The sequence below is a fragment of the Bos taurus genome, chromosome 1, assembly GCF_002263795.3.
Source record: "Bos taurus isolate L1 Dominette 01449 registration number 42190680 breed Hereford chromosome 1, ARS-UCD2.0, whole genome shotgun sequence".
Taxonomy (NCBI): domain Eukaryota; kingdom Metazoa; phylum Chordata; class Mammalia; order Artiodactyla; family Bovidae; genus Bos; species Bos taurus.
In genome coordinates, this window is record NC_037328.1 from 131,979,511 (window position 1) to 132,001,000 (window position 21,490).

Sequence of the window (21,490 nt, forward strand, 5' to 3'; positions counted from 1 at the left end):
AGTTTGACTGTTTTGAAATTAGCCTTCCTCCATAATTTAAAGAGACTTCCCTGGTGATTCAGACAATAAAAAAAAATGCCTGCCATGTGAGAGACCCAGGTTTGATCCTTGGGTCAGGAAGATCCCCTGGAGAAAAGAATGGCAACCCACTCCAGTATTCTTGCCTGGAGAAGTCCATGGACAGAGGAGCCTGGCAGGTATAGTCCATGATGTCACAAAGAGTCACAAAGAGCCAGACACGACTGAGTGATTAAAGAAGATAAAATTGAAAACAGAAAAGGTATGAGATAGAAGTAAATAATCTATTAGAAAAAAGAAAAGGAAAATCTCGCCTTGTAAGAAACTGGTAAGTCTGTTCACTGTTCATGGGATAGTAAGAAAGAAAGATTCCCCACCATGGCCAAGAAACGACCTCATAGAATGGAAGTTCCTTGAGAAGAGGGACACCTTTTCATTTACTGTTGTATCACTAGTGTCTAGAACAGTGGCTGCTGCTGCTGCTGCAAGTCACTTCTGTTGTGTCTGACTCTGTGCAACCCCATAGACAGCAGCCCACCAGGCTCCTCTGTCCCTGGGATTCTCCAGGCAAGAACACTGGAGTGGGTTGCCATTTCCTTCTCCAATGCACACATGCATGCTAAGTCGCTTCAGTCATGTCCAACTCTGAGACCCCATGGACAGCAGGGGGTCTGTTCTGTTCACAGAATTTTCCAGGCAAGAATACTGGAGTGGGTTGCCATTTCCTTCTCTAAGAATGGTGGTTAGCACCCAATAAATGTTTGTTAAATAAATAATTTCATAAATCAAAAGGCTAGAGTTGAGCAGATATATTGTGAGATAGAAACAAGGTGGTACAACAATAATCACCAGTGCCCCCAGTAAAGAAAAAACAATGTGTATGATTCATGGTTCAATAATTGTAAAAAAGAAATGTAATTTTCAATAATTTAACCAAAGAAGTTTTCTTGTTGTTATCATAATCTGATGACAAAGATTGTGGAGACAATTCTGTTCCATATAGCTATTCAAGGAATCATCACTCAAGATGATTCAAGACTCTCATCACTTCAAGAGTCTCAGAGTCCTTCATTAAGTCCTCTGTATCCATCTGGTGACAACAGAAAAACAAATACATGGAAGATCAATGTGGGTTTATTAAGAGGTCAGGGTTTGAAGAGACATCTATCATTTCTGGCCACTTCTTTGTTGGCCAGGACTCAGCCCATGTAACTGCAAGAGTTACTGGAAAATGTACTGTAGCTGCAACCAACTAGGTAAGCAGCATGCTGGAGCATCATGGAGGCAATTGCAGATAGGAGAAAGATTAATACTTGTTTTCTTGGTCAGCGTCTGTGTCTGTCAAGAAAGAGAGAGAGAAAAACCAAAGTCAATAATTCATTCAGGGTAGAGACTTTTGTTTGAGATTCTCATTATATTAATTTGGGATCCCAAAGAGATATACCTTTAGGGAAAGAAAATCAGATCTAGCTAGACCTGCCTGCTGGGAATGGTAGGAAGAGCTACCTAGAAAATCAGATCAGAAGGGGATCAAAGAAGCTCTCTCTGGTAGGTCTTAGCTGTATTCAAGACTTATCTGCACTTACATTTTGAGTTTATCTTTGTGTACGATGTTGGGAAGTGTTCTCATTTCATTCTTTTACACTTAGCAGTCCAGTTTTCCCAGCACCACTTACTGAAGAGGCTTTCTTTGCCCCATAGTATATTCTTGCCTCCTTTGTCAAAAATAAGGTACCCAAAGGTGCATGAGTTTATCTCTGGGCTTTCTATCTTGTTCCATTGGTCTATATTTCTGTTTTGTGCCAGTATCATACTCTCTTGATGACTGTAGCTTTGTAGCATAGTCTGAAGTCAAGAATGTTGATTTCTCCAGCTAGAGGGGTAGGATGGGGAGGGAGGTGGGATGGAGGTTCAAGAGGGAGGGGATGTATATATACCTATGGCTGATTCATGTTAATGTTTGGCAGAAACCAACACAATACTATAAAGCAATTATCCTTCCATTTAAAATAAATAATTTTTTTTTAAAGACTTATCTGCAGTCAGGTTCTTCAAGAAGACACTGAGCCAAGGGTTCTATGAAGCTGATCTGTTAAGAAATTACTCTCAGGAAAAAACTGATGACTGAGAGGTAGGATAGAGAAAAGAAAGAAGCCAACCTAGGGTGAGAAAATTCAGGTGAGTTCCAGCTTCAGCCTGATTTGCAGGGAGTTCTAAAGTATAAATTGCATATCACAGATTTTCTTATCTCCAGGCAAAGGAGCTTGGCTTTTGTACTCCTCCACAAATTATTCATTGGCTATAGGATTTCTTGAGTGGATATAAACCAGTTATTTCTGGGCATGTGTGCATGCTAAGCTGCTTCAGTTGTGTCCCACTCTTTACAATTCCATGCACTGTAGCCTGCCAGGCTCCTCTGTCCATAGGATTCTCCAGGCAAGAATACTGGAGTGGGTTGCCATGCCCTCCTCCAGGGGATCTTCCCAACTCAGGGATAGAACTCTCATCTCAAACATCTCCTTCATTGGCAAGTGGATTATTTACCACTAGTGCCACCTGGGAAGCCCAGTTATTTCTGTACCAATCAGGTATGAGTTATGGGCAACCCTGAGGGTAAGAACTCCCAGAAAATTCCTGCTATCTCAGTGTGCAAGGTGGATCCAATAGTCCAAGGTCCAATGGCAATCCTCTGAATAATGTTTCAGGTACTAGCTATTAGCAGAAAGGCATAACAACACTATGGGATAAACACACAGAACCAATGGTAGGGATTGGAGGGAGTTAATTGAGACATCAACAGTGTCTCCTATGGACCCTCATGCACAACTGGACTCCAACTCTCCCATTTTCTGGGTGAGTCAGAAACCCTCAATCCTTGAACTTGGTGGTCCCAAAGAGTAGAGCACCTAGTCCCTGGAAGTAGCTAGCATAAGGCTTCTCTGGAGGAGGGCACACCTATTCTACATAGTAGGGAAATCCCACAAATAAGTTTTGAAAAACAGTGTCCAGCAATCAATCAGAAATTACCAGGCATATAAGAATATACGATAATATATATAAGAACTAAGAAAACCCACAGAAAGCAGAAATAGATATATACAAACTTCAAATTTTGCAACTAATAGACACAATTTGCTAAGATTCTTACTACAGTTATTTATTATGCTTAAAAATATAAATGACAATTTTGCAAATATCTGAAGGAAACAGAAGACTATAGAAATATCACAACTGATCTAGAAAAAAATGAAATAGGGTTTCTAGATATAAAAATATAATAGCCAAAATTGTAAACTCAGAAGAAAAAAAGGGAAAGGGACAGAGGTAATTTGTAAAGAGAAAATGGCTAGGAATTCTAAGAACTGATTCAAGAGTTTAATCTACAGATTCAAGGATCTCAAGCAGGATAAATGAAAAGAAATTTACTCCTTAGAAAAATCATAGAAAATTTGAAGAAAAAAAATATATATAATGTTAAATGCAACAAGTGAAAATGAAAAGTTGACCTTCAAAAGAGAAAAACTGAGACCAACAATTGACTTCTGAGTACAAGAATGAAAGCTAAAAGATAACCGAGGATGTCTTTTCAAATTTCTGAAGGAAAAAAAAAAAATAACTGCAACCTCAAATTTTCTATCCAACAAAAATATCTTCAAGAGAGAAGAGAAAGACATCTCAGAAAATACAGAAAAATTTCATCAGCAGTTAGACCCTCACTGAAAAACATGTTAAAGATGTCCTGTGAGCAGTAATCCCAGATTAAAGGTCTGAGACACAAGAAAGTATGAAGTGGAATTGAGTGGAACTACTGGGAATTGTAAGTAAACATTGATGCCATGAAGCAGTAAAAATGCCTATAGAGTTAAAATTTTAAAAAGCATTATTACCAGATAGTAATAATGTATACGCCAAAAGTATGATGAATGGAGACAGTTTAGTGCTTAGGATTTGTTGTGTTCACTGTAAAGGCCTGGATTCAATCCCTGGTCAGAGAACTGAGATCCCACAAGACACACAGTGTGGGGGGAAAAAATAAAAAAAGATATGATAAGCAGAATCATAGAATGTTAAGACATTATTTGAAAGATGGAAAAATGTTTTAACTCTTTCAAGATTTAAATACTCATTTCATAATTTCTTGGTAAACTTCTAAAAGAATAAACACAGAGTATATAATATCCTCCCTGCAAAATGAGGAGAAGCAGAATAACAAAAGAGTTAAAATTTAGGGAAAAAAAGAAATAAACATGAAATTGATACAGAAAATATATACCATAAAAATTCCAATATATCAATAATTTTGGTGAATATAAATCAACAAAGTTTCAACTAAAGAAAAATGATTAGAAAATATATAAAATCCAACTATATACTTTTTATAAAAACAAAACAAAAGAATACAGAAAACAAAAGTAAAAGACAGTATGAAAATATTAATAAACAGAAATATGGGATAGCTGTATTAATATCAGGCAAAATAGAATTTAAGGCAAAATCATTCCTGGAGATAAGGACAATCTCCTCAAAATAATAACAAGGTTCAATTCATGGAAAAAAATAATTTTCAGTTTATATACATTTGTAAGGTGGCCTAAAGTATAGAATATGAAATTTAACAGGTAGAAAAGTCAATATCCACAAATTGTGAAGATTTCAATACTCCTCTTTCGGTGTTTGATAGAATATGCTGAGCTATAAATTGAAGAAAGTAGGGAAAACCACTAGACCATTCAGGTATGACCTAAATCAAATCCCTTATGATTATACAGTGGAAGTGAGAAATAGATTAAAGGGACTAGATCTGATAGATAGAGTGCCTGATGAACTATGGACGGAGATTCGTGACATTGTACAGGAGACAGGGATCAAGACCATCCCCATGGAAAAGAAATGCAAAAAAGCAAATGGCTGTCTGAGGAGGCCTTACAAATAGCTGTGAAAAGAAGAGAAGTGAAAAGCAAAGGAGAAAAGGAAAGATATAAACATCTGAATGCAGAGTTCCAAAGAATAGCAAGGAGAGATAAGAAAGCCTTCCTCAGCAATCAATGCAAGGAAATAGAGGAAAACAACAGAATGGGAAAGACTAGAGACCTCTTCAAGAAAATTAGAGATACCAAGGGAAGATTTCATGCAAAGATGGGCTCAATAAAGGACAGAAATGGTATGGACATAACAGAAGCAGAAGATATTAAGAAGAGGTGGCAGAAGAACTATACAAAAAAGATCTTCACAACCCAGATAATCACGATGGTGTGATCACTCACTTAGAGCCAGACATCGTGGAATGTGAAGTCAAGTGGGCCTTAGAAAGCATCACTACGAACAAAGCTAGTGGAGGTGATGGAATTCCAGTGGAGATATTTCAAATCCTGAAAGACGATGCTGTGAAAGTGCTGCACTCAATATGCCAGCAAATTTGGAAAACACAGCAATGGCCACAGGACTGGAAAAAGTCAGTTTTCATTCCAATCCCAAAGAAAGGCAATGACAAAGAATGCTCAAACTACCACCAATTGCACTCATCTCACACGCTAGTAAAATAATGCTCCAAATTCTCCAAGCCAGGCTTCAGCAATACGTGAAAAAAAGATGTTCAAGCTGGTTTTAGAAAAGGCAGAGGAACCAGATATCAAATTGCCAACATCTGCTGGATCATGGAAAAAGCAAGAGAGTTCCAGAAAAACATCTATTTCTGCTTTATTGCTATGCCAAATTCTTTGACTGTGTGGATCACAATAAACTGTGGAAAATTCTTCAAGAGATGGGAATACCAGACCACCTGACCTGCCTCTTGAGACACCTATATGCAGGTCAGGAAGCAACAGTTAGAACTGCATGTGGAACAACAGACTGGTTCCAAATAGGAAAAGGAGTACGTCAAGGCTGTATATTGTCACCCTGCTTATTTAACTTACATGCAGAGTACATCATGAGAAACACTAGGCTGGAAGAAGCACAAGCTGGAATCAAGATTCCCAAGAGAAATATCAATCACCTCAGATATGCAGATGATACCACACTTACAGCAGAAAGCAAAGAACTAAAGAGCCTCTTGAAGAAAGTGAAAGAGGAGAGTGAAAAAATTGGCTTAAATCTCAGCATTCAGAAAACTAAGATCATGGCATCCGGTCCCATCACTTCATGGCAAATAGATAGGGAAACAGTGGAAACAGTGATAGACTTTATTTTGGGGGGCTCCAAAATCACTGCAGATGGTGACTGCAGCCATGAAATTACAAGATGTCTGCTCCTTGGAAGAAAAGCTATGACCAACCTAGACAGCATATTAAAAAGCAGAGACGTTATTTTGCCAACAAAGGTCTGTCTAGTCAAAGCTATGGTTTTTCCAGTAGTTGTGTATGGATGTGAGAGTTGGACTATAAAGAAAGCTAAGTGCTGAAGAATTGATGCTGTTGAACCGTGGTGTTGGAGAAGACTCTTGAGAGTCCCTTGGACAGCAAGGAGATCCAACCAGTCCATCCTAAAGGAAATCAGTCCTGAATATTCATTGGAAGGACAAATGCTGAAGCTGAAACTCCAACATTTGGCCATCTGATGCAAAGAACTGACTCATTTGTAAAGACCCTGATGCTGGGAAAGATTGAAGGCAGGAAGAGAAGGGGATGACAAAGGATGAGATGGTTGGATGGCATCACCAACTCAATGGACATGAGTTTGAGTAAGCTCTGGGAGTTGGTGATGGGCAGGAAGGCCTGACATGCTGCAGCCCATAGCATCACAAAGAGTCGGATATGACTGAGCGACTGAACTGAACTGAACAGAACAGATAACAGAAGAATTAATAATGGAAACTTGAAAACAGAGCTAAATGGCAATGAAAATACTATAACACTGAAACCTATAGCAAGTATTAGCATTAAAATTCATTTATTAGTAAAGAAAAAGATTAATCAGTTAAGCATCATCTCAAAAAGTTAGGGAAAGAAGGGGAGAAAAGGAATAACAAAAATCAGTGAAACCTAAAGCAAACAAAAAAGATAAAGGAAAAACAGTCAAAATTGATACTCTAGAATAAGAGATAACAAAGATAACTAACAGCAGGAATGGAAAGGAAATCAGTTCAGATGCTGAAGATGTCAAACAGATAAGAAAAATTTATGAACAACTTAATGTCTATTAATTTGGAAAAGTAAATGAAATGAACATGGTGGCACACCTGGCATGTTTGATACGCAAAGCAGAGCGTTTTTAACACCCTCAACTTCTGTTCAACAACATTGTTTTCAAGACTACATATGTAATAAAACAAATAATAATAATGGCCAGAAAATAAAAACAGTAAAATTTTCTTTTATTGAACTCCATATGCTAATGTGCACACATAGACACATACCAAGAAAAACTGTTTTAATAACATAAATATTATCATAAAAGATGAAGAAAAGAATGAAGTAGTCTTTTCTTCTTTTCCAGCCACATCATTCACCATGAGGAATAGCTCCCTGACCAAGGATCAAACCCATGTCCCTGCAACAGAAGCATGGAGTCCTAACCTCTGGACTTAATCAGGGAAGTCCCTAGAGTAATACTTTTGCATTGCCTCAATGTATTTTTAAAGGGAAAATACTTATACTTACATACTGATCCATCACAGTAATAAACACAAACAATATAATTTTTATTTTTGAGCCTGTCTTCTGAATGTTTGTCAATGACTTAATCAAAATTGATCTTGTTGACATGTTCATGTCCATGGGCAGTCAACCCAGATTTGTCAATTTCTCTTAACTTAGAGTTGAGCAGAAGATACTTTTTATTAATTTTAATTTTGAAACTACATTTTAAATGAAGAAACTGATACACAGTTAGGAAAAGCCTTAAACACAATAAGCACGGTCAAAATTCATAAAAATATCACTTCACAATAAAGTCCAGAAACAGCAATACTGTTCATGCCTTTGTTCTTGGGAACCATTCTAGCTGCTTTCAAACATCTGTAAAGAGGTTATCAAATTCAAGTGGTCACAGAATGACAGAGTTTATGTAACCCCAGTTCCATTTTTTTGTCTTTGCAATCACTGCACTATGGTTGTTAATTACTTAGATCCAGGAACATGTAGTACACCCCAGGGGATGGAGAAACAATCTGCACACAAAGCAGGCACTCTCAAATGATTCCCAGCCGTTACAACCTGACTCTCAAAACAAAGGTGTGTAGCTGGGTGCAAGTGTGTTAAGAGCCAACCCTATTATTGAGAATCCTCCAAATTACTTCCAGATGGAAAATAGTGATTTTTAAAGAATAAGTTTTGTAAAAGTGCCAGTTTGAAACTCATATATATATATAATTAAAATGCAACAGAAATCTCAGCTATTTTTTTTTACCAACAACCAACAGAAGATTGAGAGGAGGGTTGGAATAGCTGACAGTTTCACTGATTTCATGGTCATCTTAAAATTCTCTGCAGAGAATTGTAGAGAATGTATGTAATTCTCCTTTATCGCATACATCTAGGGTGCCTGCTCCCAATCATCCTGATCTTGGTACTAAATGGACAAATTCCTAGAAAACTAAAACTTATCAAATCTCTCGGTCATATAGGAATGAACACACGTACATGAATATTCATAGTAGTGCTGTTCATAATCGCCCAGCATACGGTATAGTCATGTGGTAGAATACTACATATCCAAATCCTGTTTCTTTTCTTTCTAGCACCTAACACAATTTGTTACAGGATCAGTGTTCATTGCTTGTTGTTTAGTCGCTCAGTCATGTCCAGCTCTCTTGCAACCACATAGACTGCCAGGTTTCTCTGTCCATGGAATCTTCGAGGCAAGAATACTGAAATGGGTTGCTATTTCTTTCTCCAGCTGATTGCTTACTCTTGTTTATTGCCCACTTTCCCTCACTCATTGGTAAACTCCAAAAAGGCAAGCAACAAGTCCCAGTTTTCATGTAGCACCCAACCTGGTGCCTGTGACACCATCAGCACTCACAAGTCATTTCATGCTTAAATGAAAGATGAATAGTTGCAGTCAAGCTCTGCTTGTCTAGAAACCATTCTATCACTTTGAGGTGACTTTGTTGCAATATACTATGTACTCATCTTTTTGTTTCATCCTCAGAAAAAAAAAAAACACTTCTCTCAGTTCCAAAATCCTATAGGACCCTCACTCGAATACTGATAACATAGGCAATGATGGACGTGGAACTAATTTACTCTGAGGACATTGGACATCTAACATGGGTCAGAATATTACAAAATTTATTAGTATTTATTGAGTGCTTACTATTTGTAGGCACAACCCTAAGAGTCTCAATATTCACAGCCACCATGTGAGGTAGATGCTAGTATTATTACTATTCTGTAGATGGGGAGACTGAGGCACAAAGCAGCTTTTCAAAACTCATGCAGCTGGGTAACTGGTGGGGCTGGATTCAGATCCAGCAGACCACACTGTGCTATGCTGCATCAAACACTCAGGGTTGTAACTAAGAGTATTAATTGCAACTCACAGTGCAAGTTGGTTGGCAATTTGAACAGCATGGCATGGGTTTTGTGGTGAACAGAAGACTGAGCTGCTGATGGGCACCACATGGGGCCTGTGAAGCCTGGCTTCAGAAAGCCAGTGCCCACATGGGCTTCCAATAAAGAACCCTTCAGATACCAACTTCTTCCTATGCTGGGTAATCACAGGATTTACCTGGAGGAGCCAGGATTGCATCTCTTGTGATCCTGGCTGGGGGCTCAGAGTGCCTGTTGCTACTGGAGTCATCTATAATTAGAGGATTAAACCTGCTCACATTTGGACTGGCTGCAGGCGTCCTTGACAAGCATCAGTCTTACTGATGGGTGCGGATGTCTGCGTGGTTTGTGGCTCCACATACAGATGGCTAGAACTTCAGAAAAATAAACTGCAGAAACCTTTAAAGTTTTCACCTCTGCCTGCTCAGACTTTTATTCCCTTTTTTGAACATTTTATGCACTGGAGGTATATGATCACCCTTCCTTCCTCTGCCACCCTGCAGACTAGCTGCAGAGCAACATCTGTACAGCTCAGTTGCACTGCCCTGGGTGACATGCCATCTAGAAACATGGTCATTCATATCCTAAGTTTTTTTGGCACAAGAAAAGCATCAGGGATCTCTTCCAAAGCTTCACTTCCTCTCACTGGCTCCTGAGCTGAGGCTGGTGGTCTGCATTCTGCCCTCAGTCTGTAAGCCCCTCCACTAGGTCCCCAAAAGTACTTATCCTCAGCTCCCAGTCTTTGTGACCTCCCTGCTGGGAAGCTATTGGAATATTATCAAATTACAACATGTTTATCACCAAAACATCAGACAAAATTAATGTACATTAAAGAGAAAGTCCCCATTTTACCCATACCCAAGAGATGACCACTGTTATTAGCATGGTACCTATATTTACAAAACCCTTCAAAGCATCTAAAATAGATAGGTAATAGATAGATAGATCGGAGAAGGCAATGGCACCCCACTCCAGTACTCTTGCCTGGAAAATCCCATGGACAGAGGAGCCTGGAAGGCTGCAGTCCATGGGGTTGCCAGGAGTCAGGCACGACAGAGCGACTTCACTTTCACTTTTCACTTTCATGCATTGGAGAAAGAAATGGCAACCCACTCCAGTGTTCTTGTCTGGAGAATCCCAGGGACGGGGGAGCCTGGTGGGCTGCCGTCTTTGGGGTTGCACAGAGTCGGACGCGACTGAAGCGACTTAGCAGCAGCAGCAGATAGATAGATAGATACACATCAACAAATTGTAAGAAATTGTTTCTACTATATTATTATCTAATTTGCTTAATAATATGTTATGGACATTTGACTGTGTCAGGAATTTTTGAAAGACTGATTTACCTTATCCCATTAATGGCTGCATAGTATTTCACAGTCCAAAAGCAAACCCATTTCAGTGAAGAGAATCATCATCCTTTTAGATAAAAACTAGCTGTCTTCCCTGACATCTCCCCAAATTCAAACATTTACCAACTTCTGGTGAATTCGTTTCTTAAATTCACTCAAGTGCAGCCCTCTTCTCATCTCTACCACCACCGCTTGAGTCTAAGTTACCATTTTCTTTCACCTAAACTTCTGCAACTATCTCTCAATAGGTCCCTTTTCAAATTATAAATCTGATCACGTCATCAATCCCCAGCCCCTCTTGCTTTAAAAGCATTGTAATAGCTTCTTTTGCTCTTGAGATATGGACAAGATACCATAGCATGGCCCAGGGGCCCTCATGAGGAGAACCCTGCTGAGGCGAAAGTTCATGCACATGTAAAATTTTGCTAGTCATCACCTGCACTCCAAAAAGGTAAGCGAGGGTACACCACCACCAGTGGTATCTGAAAGTATGAGTGAGAAAGAGAAATGTTTTTTTAAAATGCCTCTCCTCTACCCTCCCACCACCATCCTATACCAAAAAAAAAAAAAACCCTCCCAGGGCCTAAATATTGATTTAGCTAGCATGATGTCTTTACATTCATAAAATAAAAATGACTTGAGGCAATGTCAAATTAATAGAGAAAATGCTGCAGTAGCTTCAGCTCTGCCAGCAGTGTTACCTCACAAAGGCTCAGTTGGAAGGTAATTACAAACCATGGAATCCGGGACCTCCTGTAGACGTGAAGGAGGGAAAGTTGGCTTGGCTACTGAGCATTTCCAATTTCAGTATTTCTCAGACAGACAGCTGGGGGCTGCCATCTGGTTTGTGAAGGGAGGTCTCTGGATGGTTCTTTCTTCAATCTGGAAAAGTACTTGCTGTTCATTTCCTGTTTTCTGGATCACTCTGAGGCCACACCTTCCCCACACATTTTCTCCAGAGTGAATTCTTAACCAATGCTCAGCAAATTGTGAGGGCTCTAATCTAAGAGTAGAGTCACACTTTGAACCCATGTTAATTCTGGATTCTGGTTTAACCCCAAGGTGGTATTGCCTAATTATTCACATTTTTTTATGCAAGCCACAGAAAAAAGCAACAGCTTAAAATGTTCCCCAACCTAGCTGCGATATTCATTCATTCATTCCCTCATGACTTTGATAAAGAACAGTGGGATGCATATCACGTGCCAGACACTGAGTAAAGGGCCAAAAAAATTAACAAAGAAAAAGATAGAAACAAATTCTTTCTCCTGAGGACTGCAGCCTAGAAATATAATGCATGAGGTGAATAGGATCCCAAGACAATGCATTGTCAAACCCAAATCTATGTGCCCAATGCACAGTAAGGGCAAACAAACCAAAACGTAGGATTCTGGAGCAGAGAAGGGTTTATGGCAAGGGCCAAGCAAGGTTCAAACTACCATACTATTGTGCTCATTTAACATGCTAGCAAGGTAATTCTCAAATCCTTCAAGCTAGGCTTCAACACATGAACCGAGAACTTCCAGATGTACAAGCTGGATTTAGAAAAGACAGAGGAACCAGAGATTAAATTGTCAACATCCATTGGATCATAGAAAAAGCAAGAAAACCCCAGAAAAAAAAATCTACTTCTGCTTCTTTGACTATGCTAAAGCAGTTGCATGTATCACAACAAACTGTGAAAAAGTCTTAAAGAGATGGGAATACCATACCACCTTACCTGCCTCCTGAGAAACATGTATGTAGGTAAAGAAGCAACAGTTAGAACTGGACATGGAATAATGGACTGGTTCAAATTTGGGAAAGGAGTATGTCAAGGCTGTATACTGTCACCGTGCTTATTTAACTTCTATGCAGATTACATCATGCAAGATGCCATTCTGGATGAATCACAAGCTGGAATCTAGATTCCTGGAAGAAATATCAAATATATATATACATCAAACATATGTATATATAATATATCAAATATCATGCAGATAATAACACCCTAATGACAGAAAGTGAAAAGTAATTAAGGTGAAAGAAGAGAGTGAAAAAGCTGGCTTAAAACTCAACATTCAAAAAATGAAGATCATGGCATCCAGTTCCATCACTTCATGGCAGATAGATGGAAAAACAATGGAAACAGTGAGAGACTTTATTTTCTTGGACCCCAAAATCACTGTGGACAGTGAATGCAGCCATGAAATTCAAAAATGCTTGCTCCTTGGAAGAAAAGCTATGACAAACCTAGACAGCATATTAAAAAGCAGAGACATCACTTTGTTGACAAAGGTCCATATAGTCAAGGCTGTCTTTCCAGTAGTCATGTATGGATGTGAGAGTTGGACCATAAGGAACATTGGAGAAGACTTTTGAGAGTCCCTTGGGCAGCAAGGAGATTAATCCTAATTTGATCAATCAATCAAACCAGTCAATCCTAAAGGAAATCAACCCTGAATATTCACTGGAAGGACTGATGCTGAAGCTGAAGCTGAAGCTCCAATACTTTGGCCACCTGATGTGAAGAGCTGGCTCACTGAAAAAGGCCCTGCTGTTGGGAAAGATTGAGGGCAGGAGGAGACTGGGCCAACAGAGGATGAGATGGTTGGATGGCATCCTCAGCTCAATGGACATGAGTTTGAGCAAATTCCAGGAGACGGTGAAGGACGGGGAAGCAGTCCATGGGGTCACAAACAGTCGGACACGACTTAGAGACTGAACAACAACAAGCAAGGAGAACAGGTGACTCGGGCTCAAAAAGCCCAAACTCACTTTCACTGGTGGTTCGGGGGAAAGAATTTCTATAGGCAAAATTTGAGGAGAGGGCTGCTGTGTATTTGACCTTCCTCTGATTGGTTGGTGATGAAATAACAGAGTAGTGTTACAGGAATCACAATCATCAGCCAACCAGTCTCCACCCAGTCTGGGGTCCACATTCTTGTGCTCAGCCTGAAGTTACCATCTGCCACCTGGATGGGGGCCTTAGTTACTGTAGAAGAACTCAGAGATATATATCAGATGGTTATGTATATCCTTTGAGGAGGAACTAGGACCCTGACCCATGGCTGCACTATCATTTGTAAACTGCCTTTCCATTGTTTCTGAGTCCCGTCATTCCTCTAATCAGTAACTGTTTGAATCTGTTCTTTGGAACTCAGGAACGGTCTAGGAGGCTGAAACCTTTTTCCTACAAACAAGAAATGAGGGAGACAGAAACTCTTTTATACCTGTTTTGTACAAATGGGTCATTTCTGACTTTTATTCAAGACCTCATTTCTGTCTTCAGCATTTAACGTCAGTTCTCACCCTGAGTTACCCACAGAGTCTAACCTGTGCCTTCCTAGAAATAACCTTCTCAAACATGATGGAATCTTCTCAGTTTAATACTTTTTTATTTCAGGACCTTCAGACTGTTTTGCTTGTCCACTTTTAAAAAGAAATCTTCCTCGTTCCTGTGGTAAATTAAATTACTGACCCAAGTCTTCACTCCTCTTTGCATTCATCTTCTTTGTCCAAGGACTTTGTGGTTCCTCCCACTGGAGAACCTTGACCTTGAACTCAGTTGTTACTGAGTCCAAGCTCACTCTGCTTGCCACAAGACAGGCCAATAAATTGGGAGACAAGCTGTTGAGACAAGGAGTCACAACTTTATTCAGAAAGCCAGCAGACCAAGAAAATGGTGGACTAGTGTTTCAAACAAACAAACAAACAAAAAACCATCATATCAGAGTCTGGATACCAATCTCTTTTATAGAACAGAGAGAGGAAGGAAGTGAGGAAGTAAAGTAGAAAAGTCATAAGACGCTTGGCCAGCATCAAGGAGAAGATATGTTCATTTCTTCTTTTCTGCAGCCATTCACAGGTGAGCAGGGTCACACTGCCTCCCTGTGAGCTGCACAAAGGAACTTTTGTTTAACATGCAGGCAGAGAGGCAATGTTCCCTGAGGTAGGCTATTATGTATGATGATAACACCAAAAGCAAAAGGTTAAAGTCAAAGTAACAGACCCAACATGAAGTCAGATTTTGCTCTTCCCTGTTACACAGCCATGTGATTTGCTTTGGCCACTGGATGCTAGCAAATGTGACACAAGCAAAAACACATTTACTTTCTTGCATGGATACACTCTCTTGCACTTCTTCCATTACCACGAAAAGAACATAAGCTAGTCAGTCCACTGATACAAGGAAGATGATACCTGAAGGAAACCTCAACCCAACCTGCAACCTAGAGTAAGGCCCAGAAGAGCTCAGCCTAGAATGGCTGAACCTCAGCCTACTCATAGGTGTGTGAATGAGAACAAAAAATTGTTGTTTGAAAACACTGATTTGTTCCACAGCAACAAGTTATTGATAAAGTCTCCTGCAACTTGTGTAAACATCCCTAAGTCCCTCTCCGCTATAATTCTGTTAGGCCTCCTTCTGGAAACCCAAACAAAAAGATGATTATGCTTTAAATTTTTGAGGGGAATCTGTTTATTGGGGAACTATCACAAATAGGATATTTTTACCAGCAAACTGACTTGTTCCTCTGTCTTCTGTTTTTCTGGTGAAGATGCTGTCTGAGCTCCTTTCGGTACTTCCTCCAACCAAAGAGTGAAGGATTCTTCTAGGCTCTTTCTTAGAGGAGTATGGCAGGGAACTTTGGATATAGAGCTTCACAGGCCTGTATTTAAAGCATGGCTCTTGTGTTCATTAGCTCTGTGACCTTGAGCTTAAAGGTGACTTAAAGTCTCTAAATTTCATTGTACTCAACTGAAAAATGAAACTATTACTCACCTCAAACTGGATAATATCATCTGTGAAAATCTTGACTTTGGTCTCAATTGTGGGACTCAATAAAAAATTGTAGGATGTTGTTTGCTTTGCTTAATATTGGTTTTTAGCTATAGTTAATTTGTGGGGGTTTTTTGTTTGTTTTCTATTCTTTGCCTATCACCATTCTTTACTGTATCTGGGGAATTGTCAGAACTAAAGAAGTAAAAAGAGGTCTTCCTATACTTTCTAGAAGAGAAAAGTACATGTTGGGGGGCGGGGGGGAAATGCCTAATATTAACACTTCAAAATCTCAAAGTAATCAGCCAATGTATATGAGCATATAAAAGTAAAGTATGTCATGGCTTCAGAGTAAACATAGCAAAAAGAACCTAAACCTAGTCTCCTTATCTCATATCTTATGAAATTAATGAATAATGATACCAGCAAAAAAATTCATCAACAATAATCCAAACATCTACAGACTTCAGAAAGTGGTGGCCAACAATGGGAATTTGCTGTATGGCTCAGGAAACTCAAACAGGGGCTCTGTATCAACCTAGAAGGGTGAGATGGGAAGGGAGATGGGAGGGAGGGGATATATGTATACCTATGGCTGATTTGTGTTGAGGTTTGACAGAAAACAACAAAATTCTGTAAAGCAATTATCCTTCAATTAAAAAATAAATAAACTCTTTTTCTAAATGGTGCCCAAGAAATGAGTCAAGTTTATGGTGTGGCTCTGTAGGTTCCTAACATTGGCCTTAGCTCCCAATAACCAAATGGGGTGAGGGGTGACTCAACAAAATCTTGAGACTTCTTCCAACAGCCTTGAGTCTAGAGAGAAGACTAAAGTTTGAGTCAAGGAAATATCATGGTTAAAACCCTGGAGATAAAAGCCCCCTACTACAATGGACATGGGTTTGGGAGGACTCTGGGAGTTGGTGATGGACAGGGAGGCCTGGCGTGCTGCGGTTCATGAAGTCACCAAGAGTTGGACATGACTGAGTGACTGAACTGAACTACACACAGTAGAATCTTGGGATATTGGTAAAAGCAATAAAATGGCCTCCCAGAGTACAAAGATGAACTGTGAGGATGATCTGAAACCTGTGGGTAACCTCTCCAGGAAACAAAGACACCCTGACAAGGAGGCATAAATTTAGATTGGGGCATTTACCAAAATTCCCAAAGACAGCCCAGATCCCAGGTCATACAGCAAAGCCAGTCTAAAGCTCCAGAAGACTTTCCTCCACTGCCTTCCCAGTTTCTGGCTGTGCCCTTGAGTAAACTGAAAAGTGAGTAAACCTTCAATATCTCAGGCTTTAAAAAGTAGCTGAGGAGAAAAACAGATCTCAGCTACACAGAGAAAGGAGCCACGAAGATTTCATCCATACTCAATCAGAGAATCAGAAAGGCTGCCTACGTTAACAAGATAAAAAGAAAAGGTATGGCAATTTTCAAATTGATCACATCTAAAAGATATAGCATGCTAATGCCAAAATATCCATTTTAGAAGAACATTTTCTATAGTGATTTGGATTATAGAAAAATTTAATAGAAACATGAAATCAATAATGAAAAATATGAAGGTGAAATTACTTAACAGAATGAAACCAAAAGAGAAATTATATAGCTAATAAAATATCTTGAAGACCAAAGTTACATCATTAAAGAACTAATAATCAAATGAGGAAAGGCAAAGTAACCAGAGATCAAATTGCCAACATCTGCTGGATCATCAAAACACCAAGAGAGTTCCAGAAAACATCTATTTCTGCTTTATTGACTATGCCAAAGCCTTGACTGTGTGGATCACAATAAACTGTGGAAAATTCTGAAAGAGATGGGAATACCAGACCACCTGATCTGCCTCTTGAGAAACCTATATGCAGGTCAGGAAGCAACAGTTAGAACTGGACATGGAACAACAGACTGGTTCCAAATAGGAAAAGGAGCACGTCAAGGCTGTATACCGTCACCCTGTTTATTTAACTTCTATGCAGAGTACATCATGAGAAATGCTGGGCTGGAAGAAGCACAAGCTGGAATCAAGATTGCCGGGAGAAATATCAATAACCTCAGATATGCAGATGACACCACCCTTATGGCAGAAAGTGAAGAGGAACTAAAAAGCCTCTTGATGAAAGTGAAAGAGGAGAGTGAAAAAGTTGGCTTAAAGCTCAACATTCAGAAAACGAAGATCATGGCATCTGGTCCCATCACTTCATGGGAAATACATGGGAAAACAGTGGAAACAGTGGCTGACTTTATTTTGGGGGGCTCCAAAATCACTGCAGATGGTGATTGTAGCCATGAAATTAAAAGACGCTTACTCCTTGGAAGGAAAGTTATGACCAACCTAGACACCATATTAAAAAGCAGAGACATTACTTTGTCAACAAATGTCCATCTAGTCAAGGCTATGGTTTTTCAAGTGGTCATGTATGGATGTGAGAGTTGGACTGTGAAGAAAGCTGAGCGCCAAGGAATTGATGCTTTTGAACTGTGGTGTTGGAGAAGATTCTTCAGAGTCCGTTGGACTACAAGGAGATCCAACCAGTCCATCCTAAAGGAGATCAGTCCTGGGTGTTCATTGGAAGGACTTATGCTAAAGCTGAAACTCCAGTACTTTGGCCACCTCATGCAAAGAGTTGACTCTGGAAAAGACCCTTATGCTGGGAGGGATTGGGGGCAGGAGGAGAAGGGGACGACAGAGGATGAGATGGCTGGATGGCATCACCGACTTGATGCACATGAGTCTGAGTGAACTCCGGGAGTTGGTGATGGACAGGGAGTCCCGGTGTGCTGTGATTCATGGGGTCTCAAAGAGTCGGACATGACTGAGTGACTGAAATGAATCAAATTAGAAACATCAGTGAACAGTCCAGGTTTCACTGATTGAGGAATAATATTAGATAGTCAAAAATAAATTTGGGGAAAAACAGATAAGTAGTTTTAAGGCACTTATAAATAATAGATGTAAAAGACAAAGGCCATCCAACATACAGATTGTTCCTGAAGGACAGCCCAAAACCAGAACATAAATGTAGTTTAGAAACATAACACAAGAAAATTCCCTGCTATAAAGGAAGAACTAAAACCACGTGCCAGAAAATTACAATATGGAATTATCAACAAGCCATCACCATCCTGCATTATTGAAATTCAAAGACTGTGAAAGAATTATTTAATCATTCAGAACCCTTGAAAAACATATAGAATCACCTATAAAGAGGTAAATATCAGACACACAAAGGTGACAGGCAAATATTAATATGAAAGAACTTGGAGAATAAAGCATTCTTCTTGTAAAACCTAATTAAGAATGAATCAAGGAGCAGTGATAAATGGAACAGTGTGAAATTCAGTATCTAAAGGCAGTGGAACAATACCTACAGTCTTACGGGAAGGAGATTGGGACACCAAAACTTTATACCCATCCAGGTTAATGTGGAGGAAACCAACAAAATTTTCAAGAGAGCAAATGCTGGGAACTCATCTCGAAAAATGCTTGACAAGAAAATGTGGCAAACTAAAATTAAATCTCAATTTTTAAAAATAAATAATTCAGAATAGCAGAAACTGTAGCACAAGGTCAGGCAGTAGGCAGAAAATTCATTTAATTATAGATGTAAGACTAAACCATGAAAATTATTGAATTATAGAATTATAGATATATAATATAAATTCTTTGTACTCCAACATTTTTTAAAATAATGTTAGTAAAAACTCATAAGATGAGGGGAGTGGGAAATGAGGTGAGAGGAAGATTAAAAGTTTTAATTTCCTTATCTTTCATAGCAGAGAGTCAATCAATATGTCTAAAATTAAACATGGATCTTTTTTTTTTTAATCTAACTTTTCTAATTTTTTAATAATCTTTCTTTACAACCTTAGGGAGCACTTTTGGGATCTAATATCTCTGTGGTTAAAAAACAAATGATCTGAAGCTCCATAATTCCTTTGGTTTTTCTTTGGTTTCTTTTTCAATTGTTAAATTCAAGAAAAATTCAATTTAATGCTTTTTATTTTTCTGAAACTGTATAGTAAGACCCAATTTCTACAAAATTATTCAGCATTTTCATTCCATTTATACACTTAAAGAGCTACCTGGAATGATATTCACCTGAAGTTATTAGGTTACTTCTTGACAGAATTTGAGGCAGTATTTTTGTTCTCTTTTACTTTTTGCTTATTTTATGCTTAACAAATATCGCTTACATGAGGACAATAAAGTCATTCGATCTTTACTACATAAATACCAGATTGCAAAGACTGATCACAAAATCCTCCCATTTCTTTACTTCTCCTTTGCAGTATGACTTTGCAGCTGCACCATCAAAGGGTAGATACAGTTTCCCCATCCCTTGTATCTGAAGTGGCCTGTGACTTGATTCATTCTATCCAATAGAATGTGGCAGAAATAACACATGGCTTCAAAACAGAGGCTTTAAAAGAACTTTGCAGCAGCTTCTCTTACCTTACTGAAACATTTCCCTGAAACTGCAACGTGATGAAATCCTGGCTGACTTTGTGAAGGAGACAAGTCTGCATAGCAGAGTCGAGCAGTCAAAGCCCTACAGACTCACCAACTGACCATCAGCACCAAATACCACATGTGTGAATGAGGACACCTTAGACCACATAGCTTCAGTACAGCTGCCAAATGACCATGGCCATTAAGTGACCCCAGATGAGACTAGTGGAAAAGCTGTCCAGATGAGCCCAACTCATATTGCTGCCTCACCAAACTGTGAGCAAATAAAAGAGCCATTGTTTCAAGGTGCTAATTTTTTGAGGTGGCATGTTTCATGGCAATAGATGGATAGATAGATAAGATAGATACATGTTAACATAGGCTGAATGCGTTAAACCATGATCAGGCATTTAATTTAAATGAAAGACTGAGCCTATGCATTTGTCTCCCCAAGCCCACTGAGTTGACATTAAAGAAATACAAGGGAATAAAGTTATAAGAACAAATTCCAAAGGCCAAAACTACCATATGTTCATGTCTAAACCACTCCCTGGCAAAAAATGAGGCTACAGTGACCAACTTTACCCTCTGGGTCTGAAAGGGGAAAGCTTCTCTAAGCATAGGGTCTAGCAGATGCCAGGAGGTCTCCTGGAAAGGAGAAATGAGGGTCATTCATATCTACCAACTAATATTATGAAAAACATATTCCAGCAAAACTTTTTCTAAGAAAGAGACAAACTTTCTCAGTGAGATAAATACCTCACATAGAATCAAATATCAAATCCATATTTATAGGAGAAAGAAAAGGAAATGGAGCCAAGGGAGGAGACAGATATGGAAAAATCCTGGAAACAGAAGATACTAGCAGAGACTTCCCTGGTAGTGAAAAATCCACCTACCAGTGCAGGAGACACAGGTCCCATTCCTGGTCCAGGAAGATCCCATGTGCGAGGAAACTAAATCCATGAGCCACAACCACTGAAGCTCACGCACCCTAGAACTTGTGTCCCACAGCAAGAGAAGCCACCACAACAAGCCCACACACCACAGCTGGAGAGTAGCCACCACTCGCCACATCTAGAGAAAGCCACATGCAGCAACGAAGGCCCCGCACAACCACTAACAAAGATATATATAAATAAATAAAAAGAACCAGCAGTGTATTCATTCAGCTACAAATATTTTTTGAGTGTCTACTATATCCTGAACAGTATACCTACACTAGAAACCAAAGGACAACTCTGCAAGAAACAGGGGGTAGGGGTCGTCAAATGCTATAACGAAGTCAAGGGAATGAGTCTGACAAAGGGCCAGTGGTTGCAAGGAAGGAAGAGTGTCCTTGACTGCTCTGGAGAGTGTAATTTTAGTAGAGAGCCGGAAGTGGATGCAGATAGTGAACTTTATACACGGA

At 39.3% G+C, this 21,490-nt stretch overlaps 1 long non-coding RNA gene across 1 annotated transcript; it reads right to left on the minus strand.

Moving 5' to 3' along the window:
• Positions 1-1,136: 1,136 nt before the first annotated feature.
• LOC132346274 (uncharacterized) lies at positions 1,137-20,287 on the minus strand. Its single transcript, XR_009496064.1, has 2 exons — positions 20,083-20,287; positions 1,137-1,356 (listed from the first exon to the last, which is right to left on the minus strand). It is a non-coding gene; the product is annotated as an uncharacterized lncRNA (long non-coding RNA).
• Positions 20,288-21,490: the final 1,203 nt, after the last annotated feature.